Genomic DNA, 22,620 nt, shown 5'->3' on the forward strand with positions numbered 1-22,620 from the left:
TACTTTGTTGACAAAGTTCTGTCTTGTCAAAGCTAATAAAAAGACATTTATTAGCCAAACTTAGACACCACCCTTATGGCAGAAAGTGAAGAGGAACTAAAAAGCCTCTTGATGAAAGTGAAAGAGGAGAGTGAAAAAGTTGGCTTAAAGCTCAACATTCAGAAAACTAAGATCATGGCATCTGGTCCCATCACTTCATGGGAAAGAGATGGGGAAACAGTGGAAACAGTGTCAGACTTTATATTTTGGGGGGGCTCCAAAATCACTGCAGATGGTAATTGCATCCATGAAATTAAAAGACACTTACTCCTTGGAAGGAAAGTTATGACCAACCTAGATAGCATATTCAAAAGCAGAGACATTACTTTTCCATCTAGTCAAGGCTATGGTTTTTCCAGGAGTCATGTATGGATATGAAAGTTGAACTGTGAAGAAAGCTGAGCGCCGAAGAATTGATGATTTTGAACTGTGATGTTGGAGAAGACTCTTGAGAGTGCCTTGGACTGCAAGGAGATCCAACCAGTCCATTCTGATCAGTGCAACTGATATCTAAGGAGATTAGTCCTGGTTGTTCTTTGGAAGGAATGATGCTAAAGCTGAAACTCCAGTACTTTGGCCACCTCATGCGAAGAGTTAACTCATTGGAAAAGACTCTAATGCTGGGCGGGATTAGGGGCAGGAGGAGAAGGGTACGATAGAGGATGAGATGTCTGGATGGCATCACAGACTCGATGGACGTGAGTTTGAGTGAACTCCGGGAGTTGGTGATGGACAGGGAGGCCTGGCGTGCTGCAATTCACGGGCTCGCTAAAATAAGGACACGACTGAGCAACTGATCTGAAGTGAAAGCCTTATTGGCAAAAATGATTATTTTTCCAGTAGTCAGTTCTATCTTTCAAAACTTTCTTCATGCAGTAGTGCCAGATATTGCATTCTTACAGATAATTTCCATTTTTATTTTTCTGTGTCTGTAGTCCTGAAGAGGTAAGAGATCAATGAACAGAGATTTGATAAGGGATAGTTTTAAACTTTTTACACACTTCTCCCAGCATGTATGAGAACCCAGCTCCATCTGTCTCTTTCTCCTAGCAGAATTTATGCTTGGTTGAGAGTTTGATAACAAATATAATTTTTAAAAATTATTTTCTCAACCTTCTACAGAGAAGAGTAGCATAACAGTAAACCATTACTTAGTTCTGACAAAGTGCCAAGTATTATCTGCTTATTTCACTCATTTAATCCTTGCATAAGCCATCTGACTTTATTTTGCAGACAGTAAGCCTATAGCTCAATAGAGCTTAAGTGACCTCCCCAGGGTCACTCAGGTTTTTCTTGGCAGAGCCAGAATTTACACCCAAGTAACCTGGCTGCAGAGTGATTGTCCCAAATATACTATCATAGCAGTGGTTCTGTATTTCTTCAAATGATGCTGCAGGGAATTCTAAAGCAGCCCACATTTCCTCATTCAATCAGGCAAGGTAAAGCTATAATGAGGAATTTTTGTCTCATGTGAATTCTGAGAAATAATAAAGTAAAGTTTGAAAGCTATTGTGTGAAAACCAAATCTTAAGTATCTTTCCCCTTATATTTTCATTGGAATTAATGTGATACAAATCCCAACTCTCTTTTAAGATATGCTAATTAACCAAATGAATTCAAGCTCTATCAAGGGCAGTTTTGAGAATGGAAAGGTGTAGTATTAGTAATTAACCCAGGACAATAGAAAATAAAACAGAATTACCTCCCCTCCCCCTCATAAACTGGGACTTTTCACCATCCTAATTTTAAGTACTCAAATTCAGCAGAATTATTTTGTTGCAACAAACAGAAAATTCTAATTTAAATGATTCTTCCAGGTTCTCCTGAAGCAAGAAATTCATTTTTTAAAATACATCTTTTTTGTTTTATATAGTTAACTGTCACTCCGTTCAACTAATATGCCTAAATGTGAGCTTGTTTCTGATCATCTTGTCAGGCTCCTTACTGGAATAATCATATTCATTATTCAACCTTTGGGTGGAAAATACAAGCCAACCCATGGAAGAGCACACTATGAGATGAGATAATGATCTCGAGCTTTGAAATTCATGGTTTCAAGATCTCCTTAATGCTTGTTTTTTGAAAATGTCTCAGTTTTGTCCCAATGTGTATATTATAGTGTGTGTGTGTGTTGGGGGGGTGCTATTAGTATGACACATGGCTGTGAGTTAGTATTTCTTAGAAAAGTGAATACTTGCATAGTAATTGGGCAAAATACTGTGGATTACTTAAATAGATATGTTTATGTTTTGCTTAGCAGTATCATCCTTAAGAGTCAGCCAGCTGGTCTTTTGCACTGGCTCTTCTATTCCTGAAGGAAGAAAGATGTCATAAGGTGTAGAGCTCAGCTCTGATCACAGTACTCTCTTGCTCAAAGACACTCAGTCAATTCCAACTTTCTGTAAACACAATCTAACTTTTTAGCCATGCTTTCACAATCCAGCCCCTTTTAACATTCTATTATCGTTAAAACATTTCCCCTATGTATTAATATTTATGAACCTGGGAAATTTTTCACAATAATTATTCCTTCATCATGACTCTTTAAAGTTTAGTTCTGTAATCAGGTTTCCAATTTCTCTGATTTTTATTCTGCTTTGTCTAAACTACTGTTAAAATTTTCCAATGCTATTTTTATTAACGTTATTGTTTTGTCATTTGGTGTGCAGCCCAGATGGCTCAGGGGTAAAGAATCTGCATGCAGATGAAGGAGATGCAAGAGACACAGGTTTGCTCCCTGGGATGATCCCCTGCAGGAGGAAATGGCAACCCACAACAATATTCTTACCTGGAAAATTCCATGGACAGAGGAGTCTGGTGGGCTACAGTCCATGAGGTCACAAAGACTCAGACATGGCTGAGCAAGTAAGTAAATTTCAGTTACTTGCAGATCAAGTGAATCCTTTTGGAACCTCCTTTTTAAGCTTTATTTGGTAGAGTGACATCGCCCCTTGGATTTAGACAGGATACATATGGAGACCTTGCTGAATGCATGAGGTAAGTGGTAGTCTTTCCACTCACACCGGTTGGGACTAGGATGTTTCTCCACTCTGTGTGAGCACTGAGCTTTATTCATCTTACAGTGCCTTAGTAGTGGTTACTCCATTGCCTCATGAGATTCCTACTTGCATGCGCAAGTTAGCATTCCATAAAAACTCAGGGCTTTCCTTTTACAGAATTGTTTGTCTCTCTATCTGCAGATTTCTCTTCTTGTTGGTACCATGCTCCACAGCTTCTAGTCATGTCAGCCTGACTCCCAACTTTTCCCTCAAATCATTGAGACTGCTATGATCTTTTTGGGGTTCCCCATCTTGTTCTTCATTCTGGAAAGTGCTTTGCACTTGAAGGCCACAGCAATCATAGCGCTTATTTCTTTTCTCTTGCTGATCACTCTCCAACACTGTCTCAAAACAACTGACTCATCCCCCTTCTCCCCAGATTTCTAGTGTAAAGTGTGAGGGCAAGTTCAGAGTCAGTTATTCTTTAGTGAGCAAAAGCAGAAGTCCTCAACATGATTTTTTAATATATAAGAGTTTCTAGCTTCAGGATCATTCCCAGTCAGGATTTTGATACTGTTTTTTTCATTTTCTTGTATCTAGTGTTGTTGATGTCAGTGGGAACTTTGTTTCTTTCTTATCGTTGTTTACACAGTATTGTGTAATTTTAAATTATTCTTTTCAATATTTTAACATTAACTCTCTGACAATAGTATTTTTTAAATGATTATTATTTCTGTTGTAATTATTGCCTTTTTGTTTTCTGATATATTTAACTCTCTCTCATATACCTCTCTTTCTTTCCAATGAGACTTCAACTGAAATATGGCCCAAGAGAGGTGTGACTGGGAGACTGAATGGGAGAGACAATGAATCAGTCAGTGAGTTCACCTCCTAGTCACTGTTTCAGATATTATCCCAGACAGTAATGGCATCTCCTCTTTGACTCCATTTCTTGAAAAAGAGCTTCTACTTCTGGGTTCTTTGCTCCTGTTCATCACTGTATTTTCCTCACTCTATCTTGAAATGAGCTGTGGTACTAATGTTTTTCAACCACATCAATCAAAGATACATTTAAATCGTCTTGTCAGATTTTCTGATTTACATAGACTGTGTAATTAGAATATCAGACTGATTTTATATTAATATGCAAAAATAATTGATGACTTTTAAAAATATTTTTTCTTAATTCTTGTCTATATTTTGAACTGGATAAAGCCAAATAGTATTTATAAAACAAATTTTCACAGCTCTTCAGAGAGTTGATTCCCCACAATGTTAAAAATAAGTTATTCTGTCATTTATCAATCAGTTATTTTTTCTGAGATAATTCATTCTTTTCACTGACTACCAGTGATTCTTTGCAATTTTACTAAAAAAAAATCGATAACACATTTAAAATAAAATTCAATAGATTCTTAATATTTGCTCTACTATTTAAGGCAATTTTAAGTAATATGAAAAGCTTTTCTTAGTAATTATTAGGCGTCTAGAAAACTGAACCTGGTTAACACTGGAAACCTATTACAATCTTATTTATATAGTTATTCCAGGAAGTCTATTAAAGTTTATGGACATTATAGACTCATATTCTAAGACAAGTATAATGCATAGTACAGAGCAACAAAAGGCATCACTTAACTTTTTACCATCTGGAATAGATAATTATTAATGTGATACTTGCATGCAGCTCTTTCAAAAATAAAATAAATATAATATTACATATAAAGTTTGGGCTCCTTTGACCTCTTTACAAATTGTCATTTCTCTCATGTCCAGAGTTAACCACTGTAATGAAGATGGTGGTACTTCTTCAAGGGCACATTCTATACTTTGATAAACACATGCACTACACATGAATGCTATAAAAAATGTTCCATGTTTAGTTTTTAAAAATCACTTTGGAGTAGATACATGATTCAGCAATTGTTTTTCATTTAAATGTATGCTTTGATAATATAAATACTTATACAGTAAATATAATTTGATTCTTTAGTTTATAGTATATTTTATGAATCATTTATTTATGTTCATATCAATGAGTAGGTATAATGGAGCTAGCCCCTAAAAGACCTTAAAAGCCCATTATGTGTATGTCTTCTCAAATCTTATGTAGTGACATTACATTGGTGGATCAAAATTGGTCATGGGGGTAGTATTTACATCATGAAGATTGGCAAATGTTCCAAACCAAGATTTTCTTGTAGCTCAGATGGTAAAGAATCTGTCTGCAATGTGGAAGGTCCAGGTTTGATCCTGGGGTTGGAAAGTTCCCCTGGAGAATGGAATGGCAACTCAATCCAGTATTCTTGCCTGGAGAATCCCAGTGGACACAGGAGCCTAGTAGGCTACAATCCATGGGATCACAAAGACTCAGACATAACTGAGTGACTAACACTTTCACTTTCAATATCTAGTTTGGCTCAGAGGGTAAAGAATCCACCTGTCATGAAGGAGATGTGGATTTGATCCCTAGGTTTAGAAGGTCCCCTGGAATAGGGCATGTCTATCCACTCCAGTATACTATCCTGGAGAAATCCCATGAACAGAAGAGCCAGTCGGGCTATAGTCCATGAGGTCGCAAAGAGTGGGTCATGACTGAACGACCAAGCACATAGCACAAACATCAACCAGCACACCACTCGGTGCACATACAGTTATAATACTGGTTATTTTAAAAAATCCTGAAATAAATATCTTGATAAAGTACCTTTGTCCACATATACAATTCTTATTAGGAAATACACTTGAAAATAAGCACTGGGTTGCTATATTACCATGTTAATTAAATAATAATCAAAGTCTTAAAGGCTATTTGCAAGAAACATGGTTAACTTGCTCTACAAAGTAGGTATAATAATTTGCACACCCACCAGCAAAGTGGAAAAGCTCTTAGTCTTTCTACCTCCAGGCCATCATTAAAGATTGTCAGAGTATTATTATTATATGATTTTACTTGATTTACTTGATAATTTTATGATTACAACTTTGGTTGAAAATTATTTTATTCCATAGATTTTTAAATCTCAGTTCAGTTCAGTTCAGTCACTTAGTCCTGTTCGACTCTTTGCGACCCCATGAATCGCAGCACGCCAGGCCTCTCTGTCTATCACCAACTCCCGGAGTTCACCCAAACTCATGTCCATTGAGTCGGTGATGCCATCCAGCCATCTCATCCTCTGTCATCCCCTTCTCCTCCTGCCCCCAATCCCTCCCACCATCAGAGGCTTTTCCAATGAGTCAACTCTTTGCATGAGGAGGCCAAAGTACTGGAGTTTCAGCTTTAGCATCATTCCTTCCAAAGAACACCCAGGACTGGTCTCCTATAGAATGGACTGGTTGGATCTCCTTGCAGTCCAAGGGACTCTCAAGAGTCATCTCTAACACCACAGTTCAAAAGCATCAGTTCTTCGGTGCTCAGCTTTCTTCACAGTCCAACTCTTACATCCATACACAACTACTGGAAAAACCATAGCCTTGACTAGACGGATCTTTGTTGGCAAAGTAATGTCTCTGCTTTTTAATATGCTATCTAGGTTGGTCATAACTTTCCTGCCAGGGAGTAAGCGTCTTTTAATTTCATAGCTGCAATCACCATCTGCAGTGATTTTGCAGCCCCCAAAAATAAAATTTGAGACGGTTTCCACTGTTTCCCCGTCTATTTTCTAGCTCTATCATATGCCACCTTCCTACTCCATCCACTGAGATGTTTATCTTTACCTGCACCTATATAAGGGAGAAGGCAATGGCAACTGAACCCAGTACTCTTGACTGGAAAATCCCATGGACAGAGGGGCCTGGTAGGTCCATGGGGTCGCTACAAGTCGGTCACGACTGAGCGACTTCATTTTCACTTTTCACTTTCATGCACTGGAGAAGGAAATGGCAACCCACTCCAGCGTTCTTGCCTGGAGAACCCCAGGGACGGGGGAGCCTGGTGGGCTGCCGTCTATGGGGTCTCACAGAGTCGGACACGACTGAAGCGACTTAGCAGCAGCAGCAGCACCTGTATGAACTGCTTTGTCTATGTTTACTCAATAATTCTTTTTTTTTTAAATTTTATAAAATAAAGGACATTTAATACCAGAAAAATAAGATAAACATAATTGTGTAACAACAGGCAATTTTATCCATTTTGTGGCATCTGTCTTTGGTTTTCTCATTTTCTCCGGAAGTGAAACTGGGTCATGGATCAGATTGAGAGTTCCCTATTCAGAGGAACTGCTCAGATCCAGTTCAGACTAATTTTAGGTCAGGAATTTTCAACTCTCCTTCTGCATTTGCCTCTGTGCCTCACGTTAGGTTCAGAGCTTCCCAAAGAGTCTTAACAATCAATGGAGTTTATAGACAATATGTGTTGTTCCACATTTTGGGGGGTAGGGTGGAATGTTATAAGAATTCAGCTAAGAGCAGTGAGATTTTCAAGTCCCAGGATTCTGAGTCATCATTCTGAACTCTGCTTGTCGTTTGCCATTTTCTTTTGAGAAATAGGATTTTGTGCCCCTGCCCCATGGTACTTTACATCTCAACAAAAAAGGAAAAGATGTATTCTTTCTGGAGAGAGTAGGTTGTTGGCGACCTATCTCAGTTCACTGGCTTGCTGAACAGTGATTAACATTTAAAATGTATGCAAACTCGACTCCTAATTATTTTTTTTTCCTTATTTAAAGTTTTATAGTTTATTTGTTAATCCAATTCTAATTCTTTTTTTTTTTTTTTAAAGAAAATCCATCCTGAACGCTCCTCCCTCCTCCCTCCTCCCTCCTCCCTCCTCCCTCCCCATACCATCCCTCTGGGTCGTCCCAGTGCACCAATAATTCTAATATCTATGAATACAACAGCCTTTCATTCACTGCTTACTTTTCACTTTTAAAACTGCAGTGGTATCTATGGTTTGGATATAGTTTTAATTAAAATTTATTAATATTAAACTCAAATTACTAATTAATTTTGATAAAATTTATTACTATGGTAAAATGAATCTTTCCATCTTGGATAAGGAGATTCTTCTCTATTTAGAGCTTCTGTCAGTGCTATATATAATTTTTAAATTTGTATTTATATTACTCTAGCACATTTTTGATATATTACTGTACATTATAAACTTTGTTGATATGAATGAATTTGTTGTTCTATTTTTTGTTGCCAGAACAATGTTGAATTTTTAATATTTTTACAAGAATCTATCTGAACTCTTTTATCTTTCACCTTAGATTACTATTGCAGATTCTCTTGATTTTCTGTATAGTAATAAATAGGGCATATACTGATATAACATCAGAATTAACTCTTCAATCCAATTCCTTTCAATACTAGTTTTGCTTTGTATTCTTTTTTGGTCTACTGCTAGGTTTAAGGTCACTGTCATAATTTTCAGTGTTGAGCTCCATAGAATAGATCAAAATTTTTTGAATGTGACAATGATTGAATGATTCATCATTGAGTTTGATGCTTGATAAAGTTTATTTGGTAAATAAATTTGTACTCAGTTTTGTAAATGTTAAAATTAAAATTATTCAAAATATTCATGTATTTATTATGATAGTTATGATTTTTATCCTTTAACTTTATCTTTTTCTCTTTTTTTTTAATTTTGTTTTATTTTTAAACTTTACATAATTGTATTAGTTTTGCCAAATATCAAAATGAATCCATCACAGGTATACATGTGTTCCCCATCCTGAACCCTCCTCCCTCCTCCCTCCCCATACCATCCCTCTGGGTCATCCCAGTGCACTAGCCCCAAGCATCCATACACATCAGTGTGTTTATCTTTTCAGGCCTGTGATGAAGCCTAGAATACACTATACAATAAGACTGTCTGGATGCTTTGATCTGAGGCCAACATTAAAGTGAGTTCTTAGTTTTTTTTAATCTTTAGGGTCGACTTTAAAAGAATGTTGACTAGTAAGAAATGTGATGCCTATCAAAAACACATATTAAAACTTTATGATTCATGACCTAATGTGGCTTAACCAGAGTTCATGGAAGAAGTAAACTGATGTGTTGTTCTCAAGAAGCTCCCAAGCATATATATATATATGTTACCATACACATATATGTGTATATGTATATATATACATATGAACATACACACATAATGTAAAAATTACCTTTTTTTAAAAAATTTACTATTCACTCAAATTTTCTTAATTGTTGTCCCTGTGTTATTCTTAAAATGCTACCTATCAGAGAGCCATTTTCAAGAGAAGATTTGAGGCTTTTTATTATACTTTTTTTTTCTCTCTTTTTAACATCACAGATAATGACTGATACAACAGAGAACAGTCTGCTTTTCACTCTTCTTGTTTTATTTTACTTTAATAGCAGTTTGCTTTATGCTGATTTTAAGTTAAAAAAAAAAAACAACTATAAACCCACTTTTCTATTTTATTCCCCCCTTCCACAATATTTGATAATGGCATATTAATATTCTATCAGTTGTTTCATATTTAATTTTGTAGCTAGGTTAGATTGCTTTCTGGTTTCATTACAAAATTACACTAATCTCATAGAAAGCAGGTTGTCCTAACCTGTTTTTCTACTCTGTCTTTTCAGAAAGAGTATTTAGAAAATATGCTCCTTGATAATTTAGCAAAATCTCCCTGTAATATTGATACTACTTTCGTGGAATGATTTTTATTACCAAATAACATTCCTTAGGGGATATTGTATTTTTTGATATTGTTTTCCTTTGAGTAGTTTAATTAACTTATTTTCCCCAGATAATTTCCATTTTCACCTTAGAATTTATTTGAATAAATTTATTGGTAATGTAACCATAATTTTCCCATTTTTTTTTCGTCTCTAGTGTATTAGTATTTTATATTGTTTTAGGCTTCCCAGGTGGCTCTATGGTAAAGTACCTGCCCACCAATGCAAGAGACACAGGGAACTCGGATTTGATAGCTGATTTGGAAAGATCCCCTGGAGAAGGGCATGGCAACCCACTCCAGTATTCTTGACTGGAGAATCCCATGGACAGAGGAGTCAGGCAGGCTACAGCCAGGGGGATGCAAAAGGTCAGACATGACTGAAGCAACTTAGCATGCACAAAGTCTTCTTACATGAAAATGTTTGTCTTACCCTTCCAAAAATTTTTAACTTACCTAGATTATTTGCATGTTCTTTAACAAAATTCTTTAACTTATACATTATTTTATTAGCTCTTTTACTTTTTTGTTATTGATTTTTTTTTTAGAAAAATTCAGATTGCTTCCTAATTCTGATTATAAATATCCCATATGTTTTGTTATATACTTCTTTTGTTAGCTTTCTTTTTCTTCACAGAAACAGAGCAGTAGTAGTAATACTAGTCATAGTAGAGAGGATTTCCTATCATCAATGCCATTTGGCAAGTTATATACATGTATACATTATATAAATTGGGAATTTATATAAATTATAAATTGGGAAAGTAGTACATCAAGGCTGTATATTGTCACCTTGCTTTTTTAACTTACGTGCAGAGTACATCATGCAAAAAGCCAGGTTGGATGAAGCATAAGCTGGAATCAAGATTGCAGGGAGGAAGATCAACAACCTTAGATAGGCAGATGACACCATCTTTATAGCAGAAAGCAAAGAGAAACTAAAGAACCCCTTGATGAAGGTGAAAGGGGAGAGTGAAAAAGCAGGCTTAAAACTCAACACTTGAAAACTAAAAGCATGGCATTTGATCCCATCATTTCATGGCAAATAGATGGGGGAAGAATGTGTGAAACAGTGAAAGACTTTACTTTCTTGGGCTCCAAAATCACTGTGGACAGTGACTGAAGACATGAACTTAAAAGATACTTGCTCCTTGGAAGAAAACCTATGACAAAACTAGACATTATTAAAAAGCAAAGATATTATTCTGCCAACAAAGGTCCTTACAGTCAAAGCTATGGTTTTTCCAGTAGTCATGTACAGATATGACATCTGGACCATAAAGAAGGCTGAGCACTGAAGAACTGATGCTTTCAAACTGAGGTGTTGGAGAAGACTCTTGAGAGTCCCTTGGACTTCAAGGAGATCAAACCAGTCCATCCTAAAGGAAATCAGTCCTGAATATTCATTGGAAGGACTGATGCTGAAGCTGAAGCTCCAATACTTTGGCCACCTGAGGCAAAGAGCTGACTCATTTGTAAGGTCACAGACACTAGGAAAGATTGAAGGCAGGAAGAGAAGAAGATGACAGAGGAGATATGGTTGGATGGCATCACTGACTCAAAGAACATGAGTTTGAGCAAGCTCCAGGAGATGGCAATGGACAGGGAAGCCCGACATGCTGCAGTCTATGGGGTTGCAAAGAGTCAGACAAAACTGAGTGAACAACAATATGGGTATAAGGGTTTACCTGGTGGCTCAAGAAGGTAAAGAATCCACTTGTAGTGCAGGAGACCAGGGTTCAATTCCTAGATCAGAAAGATCCCCTGAAGAACAGAATGGCTACCCACTCCAGTTCTTTTTTTCTTTTTTTTCTTGCCTGAAGAATTTCATAGATAGAGGAGCCTTGTGGGCTACAGTCTATGAGATTGCAGAGAGCTGGACATGACTGAGTGACTAACACTTTGACTTCACTTCACATGCAGGTATAAAACAAGGCCCCACTTAAAGGGACTACCTGGTTGCAAGCATTCTATAAACTATGTGAATGAAAAGCCATGAGGCCCCTCTGTTGCAGTGCAAGAGTTTTTCTCCAAGCCTCAGGGTTACAGCAATATGATGTGCTAGAAGCTTAGTTTCCAGCTTAATCTTTCCTAATTAGTATTCACAGCTGGGGAAGAATTCTCCACCACTGTGTTCACATGGCTGAATGAATTCTAGCCATGGTATGTCACCCACTTGAGCACTGATTTCCATGGAGCACAGAAGAAAGCCAATTCCTTTACTGGGATGAGTTGTCTCTTAAATATAATAAATATTTCATAATTATAGAGTGATTGCTGTTTAACTTATCAGTTCATAACAAGAGAATTATTTCACTTCCAAATGTTGATAACTGTATTTTTTATATATGCTATAGAAAAATAAAGTAGGATAAGTTGAGTTTGAAATGTCAGAGAATCTTCTGTTTTTCTTCATGCCCTCTGCTAATTAAAAGTGTTAGACATCCTAGTTCCACCTTTTTGTTCGATTATCTTCAAAATCTTGACATATATAGCTGGAGATAGAATATAGAACGGAGAAGGCAATGGCACCTCACTCTAGTACTCTTGCCTGGAAAAACCCCATGGATGGAGGAGTCTGGTAGGCTGCAGTCCATGGGGTTGCTAAGAGTCAGACATGACTGAGTGACTTCACTTTCACTTTTCACTTTCATGCATTGGAGAAGGAAATGGTAACACACTCCAGTGTTCTTGCCTGGAGAATCCCAGGGATGGGGGAGCCTGGTGGGCTGCCGTCTATGGGGTTGCACAGAGTCAGACATGACTGAAGTGACTTAGCAGTAGCAGTGCAGAATATAGAAAGATTCTGAAGCAACAGTTAGAACTGGACATGGAACAAAAGACTGCTTCCAAATAGGAAAGGAAGTACGTCAAGGCTGTATGTTGTCACCCTGCTTATTTAACTTATATGCAGAGTACATCATGAAAAATGCTGGGCTGGAAGAAGCACAAGCTGGAATCAAGATTGCCAGGAGAAATATCAATAACCTCAGATATGCAGATGACACCACCCTTATGGCAGAAAGTAAAGAGGCACTAAAAAGCCTCTTGATGAAAGTGAAAGAGGAGAGTGAAAAATTTGGCTTACAGCTCAACATCCAGAAAATGAAAATCATGGCATCTGGTCCCATCACTTCATGGGAAATAGATGGGGAAACAGTGGAAACAGTGTCAGACTTTATTTTTCTGGGCTCCAAAATCACTGCAGATGGTGACTGCAGCCGTGAAATTAAAAGACACTAACTCTTTGGAAGGAAAGTTATGACCAATCTAGATAGCATATTGAAAAGCAGAGACATTACATTGTCAACAAAGGTTCGTCTAGTCAAGGCTATGGTTTTTCCTGTGGTCACGTATGGATGTGAGAGTTGGACTGTGAAGAAAGCTTAGCGCTGAAGAATTGATGCTTTTGAACTGTGGTGTTGGAGAAGACTCTTGAGACTCCCTTGGAATGCAAGGAGATCCAACCAGTCCATTCTAAAGGAGACCAGTCCTGGGTGTTCTTTGGAAGGAATGATGCTAAAGCTGAAACTGCAGTACTTTGGCCAACTCATGCGAAGAGTTGACTCACTGGAAAAAACTCTGATGGTGGGAGGGATTGGGGGCAGGAGGAGAAGGGGACGACAGAGGATGAGATGGCTGGATGGCATCACTGACTCAATGGACATGAGTTTGAGTGAACTCTGGGAGGCCTGGCGTGCTGTGATGTATGGGCTCGCAAAAGTTGGACATGACTGAGCAACTGAACTGAACTGAACTTACAGTTTACTGTGGTTGAATTATCACAGTTTTAGATTAATTTCACTCTGTCACTACCATTTTAATATTTACAAAATTAATTAATTTATTATTGGCTCTGCTGGGTCTTTGTTGCTGTTCACGAGCTTTCTCTAGTTGCAGAGAGCAGGAGCTACTCTCTAGTTGCTGTGAGTGGGCTTCTCACTGGGATTAAACAATTCTCCTGTTGTGGAGCACATGGGAACATGGGCACATGGGCACATGGGCACATGGGTTTCAGTAGTTGTAGCACATGGGCTCAGTAGTTGCGGCTCTCAGGCTCCTTAGCACAGGCTCAACATTTTTGTCACTCAGGGTGGGCTTGGTTGCTCCTCAGCATGCAGGATCTTCCCAGATCAGGGATCAAACCCATGCCTCCGGAAATACAGGTGGACTCTTTACCACTGAGCCACCAGAGAAGACCTATCACTATCATTTTAAAGAGGAGCTAATTTTTTGTGCCTAAGACATCATTCAGTTGAATTCAGTTCAGTTGCTCAGTCATGTCCAACTCTTTGCGAGCCTATGCATCGCAGAACGCCAGGCCTCCCTGTCCATCACCAACTCCCGGAGTTCACTCAAACTCACGTCCATCGAGTCTGTGATGCCATCCAGACATCTCATCCTCTGTTGTCCCCTTCTCCTCCTGCCCCAAATCCCTCCCACCATCAGGGTCTTTTCCAATGAGTCAACTCTTCACATGAGGTGGCCAAAATACTGGAGTTTCAGCTTTAACATCATTCCTTCCAAATAACACCCAGGACTGATCTCCTTTAGAATGGACTAGTTGGATCTCCTTGTAGTCCAAGGCACTCTCAAGAGTCTTCTCCAACACCATAGTTCAAAAGCATCAATTCTTCCATGCTCAGCCTTCTGCACAGTCCAACTCTCACATCCATACATGACCACAGGAAAAACCATAGCCTTGACTAGACGGACCTTTGTTGGCAAAGTAGTGTCTCTGCTTTTGAATATGCTATCTAGGTTGGTCATAACTTTCCTTCCAAGGAGTAAGCGTCTTTTCATTTCATGGCTGCAATCACCATCTGCAGTGATTTTGGAGCCCCCCAAAATAAAGTCATTACTGAGATATAACTGTCAGTTAAATTCCATATGGTTAATGCAATTCACAGGGAGTAAAGAAAAATGAGTAATCCCTCTCAGGGAGGAGACATCTCATGAGAGAGAACACAAATGAAACTCAAGACAATTCTGTTTTTGGAGAGATAGACTTCATAAATGCCAGTTTTAGTCTTCAGAAAAGGAAGAATTGTTTCTCAATTTTTAAATTTAAATGGCTTTATTTATTTCTGGAGATATGATTAGTGCTATATGCTGCTAGCTGATTGAATTGATGTAATCAATTATACTGTAATAAATAAAAATGCTTAAATTGAATTACATATCAAAATGAGATCTGTGGTTAATTATTCTTGTCAATAATTATGATCTGCAAAAGTTCTGCACCATGTATAAATAAATATTCTTAATATAAATATATGATTTTATTGCAGCAAACCATATTTCACAGTAAATAAAAGATAATTAAATGTTTTTTAATATTTGCAGAAATACTTTATGATCTTGAACTTTTCCCTAGGTACCTATGTAAACTAGAAATAGCTATTACAGTAAAATGGTTTTATATTTGGTGATTGCATGGCAGATATTAAAGGGGTAAAACATTTCCTCATGGTATTTAAAAAACTTGATCTTTTTAGCAACAGTTCCCCATATTCACCATAAAGGCAAAAATGTTACATACAATGAGAAGTCATTGCTTTTAAATCTTGGTGACATAAATGCCCCATTAGAGCAAACTCTGACTTATTAGTATTTTAATAATTTGCAGGCTTGTATCTGGATATTAGAAGCCATAAAAATATTCCACATAGATCAGCTTAATCATTGAATAATAATCATAAATATTAAAATGCCTTACTAGAGAATACTGTCTTGAGATATCTAATATACAGAATAAATTGAAATACTTTTGATATGAGCTTGCTTTTTTTTCTTTTGTGGGGAGACAGACCATAAGCATTTGAAATGATACATTAGTAAAATATATAGTGTGTTGCTGCTGCTGCTAAGTCACTTCAGTCGTGTCCGACTCTGTGCGACCCCAGAGACGGCAGCCCACCAGACTTCCCCGTCCCTGGGATTCTCCAGGCAAGAACACTGGAGTGGGTTGCCATTTCCTTCTCCAATGTGTGAAAGTGAAAAGTGAAAGTGAAGTCGCTCAGTTGTGTCCGACTCCCAATGACCCCATGGACTGCAGCCTACTAGGCTCCTCCATCCGTGGGATTTTCCAGGCAAGAGTACTGGAGTGGGGTGCCATTGCCTTCTCCATACAGTGTGTTAGGAGACCCATATTAAATGTCTCATAGGAAAGTAATGCAGGGTAAGTAAGATTGGAAATGTCAAGGTTCAGTGGAATGGTAGGTTGCAATTTTAAATAATATGATCAGGGAAGCCCCAATAAGATGTGACTTAAGCATAGACACAAATTATAGAAAATAATTAGCTATGAGGATGCTGTTATTAGGAGAGAGAAGAGCCAGTATAAATACTGTGTATCAGAAACATATGTGGAACAGTTTAAAGGAGACTGTGCCCAAGAACTGTGGTGTTGGAGAAGACTCTTGAGAGTCCCTTGGACTGCAAGGAGATCCAACCCGTCCATTCTGAAGGAGATCAGTCCTGGGATTTCTTTGGAAAAAATGATGCTAAAGCTGAAACTCCAGTACTTTGGCCACCTCATGGGAAGAGTTGACTCATTGGAAAAGACTCTGATGCTGGGAGGGATTGGGGGCAGGAGGAGAAGGGGACAACAGAGGATGAGATGGCTGGATGGCATCACTGACTCAATGGACGTGAGTTTAAGTAAACTCCGGGAGTTGGTGATGGACAAGGAGGTCTGCCGTGCTGCGATTCATGGGGTTCCAAAGAGTCGGACACGACTGTGTGACTGATCTGATCTGATCTGATCTGTGCCCAAGAAGAATGAGCAAGGGAAAAAGTGATTATTGAAGCTAGCAGGGTGACTGAAGTCTTATTGTATAGGGTTTATAAGCCTTTGCTTTTACTCTGATAGAAATACTGAGCCATGGCATAGTTTGGCAAAGGAGTGACATCTGTCAGCTTAAGTTCAGGTGGGTCACTGTGGCTGCTGCTAGGTGGAGGATTTATCACAGGGTGGAACAATATAAATGTTGAGATCAGATAGAATGTTAAATTGGAGAAGACAATGTCATGTTGAATCAAGATGGTAGCAGTAAAGGTATGTGGGAACTGATTTAGATGTCATTTGAAGGTAAAATAAATTGGATATACTGACAGGTTGAATGGAAAGTGTGAGGCAAATTGTAGCCAAAAATGACCTCAGACTGATCAGCTAACATTTCCTTATATTATAAGGTTTTGTTTGTGAATATAAACATAATGCACCTCTTCTGGAAATGTATTCCAACTATGAGTACACAAAGAAAGAAAGAAATTATTAAGATTCTTGCCTTCTGGAAAAAATGTTGAAGGTTAACATGGATACTTTAAATTTGTTGTTGTTGTTGTTTACTTGCTAAGTTGTGTCCAACTCTGTGAGCCTAGGGATTATAGCCTGCCAGGCTCCTCATCCATGGAATTTTCCAGGCAAGAATACTGGAGTGTGTTGCCATTTCCTTCTCCAGGGGACCTTCCCAACCTAGGGACTGAACCTGGTCTCCTGCATTGGCAGGTGTGTTCTTTAGTACTGAACCACCAGAGAACCCCTATATTACAATTATTTACTATAATTACTCAACTTATAACAACATTGATATTATTATAGTGCCCCCACCCTTTGAGATTTGCAACTTTATTCCTTATCAATTAGAAACTTGGTTCTTATTCTTAATACATTTCCTTACTTGATCAGTATTCCTATTGGTAATCAATCTGTCTCCTACAATTTCTCCCTGATACAGATAGCCGTTACCCATACAAATTCCAGTGTAAGTTGAGTCACTTTCCACATGGGGGCACTCATCCTTTGATTAGCCTCTGATAACCCACAGTTGGCATCTCTCTTTATCAATGCCTTCTTCTTTTTTCTCAAGTTCTAACATCCTATGTCGGTGGCTGCTCCAAAGGGAAGACTTCATTGACTAGCTTGGGCTTTCAGATACTACGCCAGGCCAAGCCTCAACCAATGTCCGCACCCTCTTCATCCAGCTTGTAACCTAACTCTCACATAAGACAGACCTCCTCATGCTCCAGAAGGGAAGGGGAAGAAAGGAAAGGAAGGGGAAGAAAGGAAAGGAAGGGGAATGGAAAGTAAAGAAAACTCATATATATATATATAAAATCTGTTACTGTTTGTAAGATACAGTATTGTTAAGATGACAGTTCTTTCCAAATTGATGTATTACAATGACTGCAAACATTCTCTTTACAGGCCCAGATAGTAAAATTTTAGATTTTGCAGGTACATACTTTCTATTTTCTCTTCTTCTTTTCATTTTTCTCCCACCTCTTCCTTTTCCCTTTCCCATTTTCCTTATACTTCTCCTCCTACCTGTCCTATTCATCCTCCTTCTCCTCTTCTTTCTGCTTCTGCTTCAACATTTTCTTTGTGAAAATATAAAAGCTACAATAGAAGCCTATTCTGTTGGGTAGTCACTTTACCTATGGATTTAAAACAATCCCAGTCAAAATCAAAGTAATTTTTAAATGACAGACATAAAAAAAGGTGACTAGACATCATATGGAAATACAAAGGACTTAGAATAGTTAAACCAACTTTGAAAAAAAAAAAAGTTGAAAGGTTCATCACTTTCTGATTCTGATGAATTAATCAAAAAACACCATAGAATTAACATCAAGAAAACAAATAGATAAATGGAACAGAATAGAGCATCCTGAAATGTTGGAGAAGACTCTTGAGAGTCCCTTGGACTGCAAGGAGATCAAACCAGTCCATCCTAAAGGAAAGGTATCCTGAATATTCATTGGAAGGACTGATTCTGAAGCTGAAACTCCAATATCTTGGCCATCTGATGCAAAGAACTGACTCATTGGAAAAGACACTGATTCTAGAAAAGATTGAAGGCAAAAGGAGAAGGGGACGGCAGAGGATGACATGGTTCTATATCATCACCGACTAGATAGACATGAGTTTGAGCAAGCTCTGGGAGTTGGTGATGGACAAAGAAGCCTGGTGTGCTGCAGTCCATGGGGTCACAAAGAGTTGGACACGACTGAGCAACTGAACTGAACTGAAAAATTCTTACATGTATGTGGATGAATAAGTTTTGATGCCAAAAAAAGGTGCAAAGGAAATGGAAGTATAGTCTTTTCAACAAATTGTAATAAACAATTAGACCTACTGGCATAAAAATGAATTTTTATTCATATTAGGCACCATATATGCAAAAACTGACTCAAAATGATTCATAACCCTAAATGTGACACCTCTACCAAAAAACTTTCTATAAAAGACATAAAAGAAGTCTACACTACTTTGTGTAAAGCAATAATTTCTTAAATATGATACTGAAAAAAATGATTTATAAAAGAAAAATGACTTGATTAAAATATAAAACCTCACCTCTTCAAAAGACACTACCAGATAATAAAAAGACAAGCCAAAGACTGGATGAGAAATTAAAAAAAAAATTTGATAAAGAATAAATATTCCCAGTAAAAAACAAAAGGAAAAATACAAAATTCAGTACCAATAAAATAATTCAGTTTAAAAATGGGCGATGCTTGAAGGATGTTTTACTAAAGACAGATATGGATACCAAATAAGACTGTGAAATGATATTTAATCATGAATATAATGAATATTTCAGTTCAGTTCAGTCACTCAGTTGTGTCCAACTCTTTGTGACACCATGAATCGCAGCATGCCAGGCCTCCCTGTCCATCACCAACTCCCAGAGTTCACTCAAACTCATGTCCATCGAGTCAATGATGCCATCCAGCCATCTCGTCCTCTGTTGTCCCCTTCTCCTCCTGCCCCCAATCCCTCCCACCATCAGGGTCTTTTCCAATGAGTCAACTCTTCGCATGAGGTAGCCAAAATATTGGAGTTTCAGCTTCAGCATCAGTCCTTCCAATGAACACCCAGGACTGATCTCCTTTAGGATGGACTGGTTGGATCTCCTTGCAGTCCAACGGACTCTCAGGAGTCTTCTCCAACACCACAGTTCAAAAGCATCAATTCTTTAGTGCTCAGCTTTCTTCACAGTCCAACTCTCAGATCCATACATGACTACTGGAAAAACCATAGCCTTGACTAGACGGACCTTTGTTGGCAATGTAATGTCTCTGCTTTTGAATATGCTATCTAGGTTGGTGATAACTTTCCTTCCAAGGAGTAAGCATCTTTTAATTTCATGGCTGCAGTCACCATCCACAGTGATTTTGGAGCCCAAAAAAATACAGTCTGACACTGTTTCCCCATCTATTTCCCATGAAGTGATGGGACCAGATGCCATGATCTTCATTTTCTGAATGTTGAGCTGTAAGCCAACTTTTTCACTCTCCTCTTTCACTTTCATCAAGAGGCTTTGCATATGCTAATTAAAAACTCATTAGACATCTGTTAGAATGACTATAATTCAAATGACTGGACAAAACATGGGTGATAATATGAAGAAATTGAAATTCTTTCACAGTGCTGTTGTTCAGTTTGGTTGCTCAACTGTGTCTGACTCTATGCGTCCCCATGGACTATAGCATGCCAGGCTTCCCTGTCCATTGCCAACTCATGGATCTTACTCAAACTCATGTCCATTGAGTCGGTGATGCCATCCAACCATTTCATCCTCTGTTGTGCCCTTCTCCTCCTCCTTCAATCTTTCCCTGCATCAGGATCTTTTCCAATGAGTCAGTTCTTCGCATCAGTTAGCTGAATTATTGGAGTTTCACCTTCAGCATCAATCCTTCCACACTGCTGTTGAGAATGTTAGACACGCACAAACACATACATACACACATACATTCACCATGGTGAAAACAGGTGGGCCACTGACAGAATTTGAACGTGCATCCGCCATATACACCAACTGTTCTACTCGTACATGAGAGAAATGAAATCATATTTTAAGGCCAATACTTATACCTCAATATTCATAGTATCTTAGGCATACTGGCAAAATTTTGAAACAACCAAAACATCCATCAATATAATGGGCAAATTGTGGTATACTCATATAATGATTTAGACTGTAAAGAATATGCCTACAATCGAGGAGAACTAGGTTCCATCTCTGGGTTGGGAAGATGTCCTGGAGAAGGGAATGGGTACTCAGTCTAGTATTCTTACCTGGAGAATTCCATGGACAGAGATGCCTGGTAGGCTACAGTCCATGGCATAACAAAAGAGCCGACAGGACTGAGCAACTAACACTTTCCTATAGTGAATATTACTCAGCAAAAAAAAGGAACAAACTCATGCACACATGAATCTCAAAGATATCATGATCCATGACAGAAGTCAGAAATGAAAGGCTACACTTTGTATGTTTTATTTATATGAAATTTTGAAAAAGGCAAAACTATAGGGAAAAGGCAAAAATATAGATCAGTATTTCCCAGTGGCTTTTAGTGGAGAATGTGGAGGCTGATTCACTTCAATGGAAAGTGTCACGTGGAAACTTAATGAGATGATGAATCAATTCTGTATCCTGATTGTAGAGGCAGTTACAGAACTTTATCCATTTGTCAAAACACATTAAACTGTACATTTTGAATATTAGTATATGTGAACAATTCTTCAATTTAAAATAAATATGCCTGTTTTTGGAAAAACATTATTTCTTAATGAACTCCTCTTTTTTGAACTGTACCTTTATATTTCCTTCTTCCTTTTTTATGTTATTATTAAATATATATTCCTTCTAAGTGCTCCAACTTCAGAGTATGAATTATTTTAATCAAAAAGTCTTAAATTTCATTATCTTTCTCTTTCACACCAATTTGTCTGCAGAGTTTATCTTCTTGTAGTATGTCAGATGCTACACACAGTGCAATGAAATATTTCTCATTGTTTTAATTCTCTGTAAGACATATTTTATGGTACTTTGTATAACCCTTCAATATAAAAATAAATTGTATTGAGTTTGTTACAGTTCTATCAAAAAATGATCAATTTGGCAAGAATTTGAGGAGCTAATGAGCAGATACTGCTTATGCTTGCATCACCATTTTCAAGATGGTATATAGAGATTTTTCTTAAAAATTATGAATATAAAATACACTACATTACTGTTCCACATAGAAGTTTGGCAATTTAGATCCCACATTATAATTTTTTCTCGATCAAATTATCTTTTGCCTCAAGATAAATAAAGATTAAAGATGTAATTTCTAACATTTATATAAACAGTCCTGCAGTCCTTTTTCTACATTAAAGGGGAACTTTGGAATGGGCTTTTTTTTTTTTTTTTTAATGCAGCATCCAAACATTACTTCTATCCCATTATTCTTGTGTATTTTATGTCTTCTGTCCAGAGATGTACTTCTATCTCTTGTGATATGTAGTGTGTCTTTCACATTACGATTTCCATAAGAAAGTAAGGCTGTTGCAACTCTGAAACAAATTATTTCCAATTTATTTTTCAAGGGATTTACTGTTGTATAAAAATTAGACTATCATTGTTTGACCTGGTGATTATGCATTATGTCTCAGAGTAAAATCATTTTTAGAAGTGATTTTCAGTAAGTATGTCACTACACTTAGGAGATTTGAATTTTTTATTATTATTAAGCTTTTTATTTTTAGAAAATTGTGAGTTTACATTGTTATAGTAATAGAGAAAAATACTATTTATCCTTCACCCAGTTGTTTGTGTCTCTTCATTAATTTCATTCATGGATTGGAACGCTATTTCTTAGTGTTTTGGGAGGTCTTTGATGGCAAAAAGAAATAGTTATACAATTAAATACTCCTACAGGATACCTCTTGCATTTTTTAGGAATACTGAAATGAAAGAATCTCAGTTCCAGGTGATTAAAGAAATCAACTAAATCTGACCTAAACAAAGAAGTCTGGATTCAATGGCACACACAAATAATACAACCACCTTATGATTCAACTGGTTTTGTCAATACTTCTTTCTTTTCCCATCATTTAGTTTTCTCTGTATTGATTTAATTATTAGAGCAAA

Source organism: Bos taurus, chromosome 1, assembly GCF_002263795.3.
Source record: "Bos taurus isolate L1 Dominette 01449 registration number 42190680 breed Hereford chromosome 1, ARS-UCD2.0, whole genome shotgun sequence".
Taxonomy (NCBI): Eukaryota; Metazoa; Chordata; class Mammalia; order Artiodactyla; family Bovidae; genus Bos; species Bos taurus.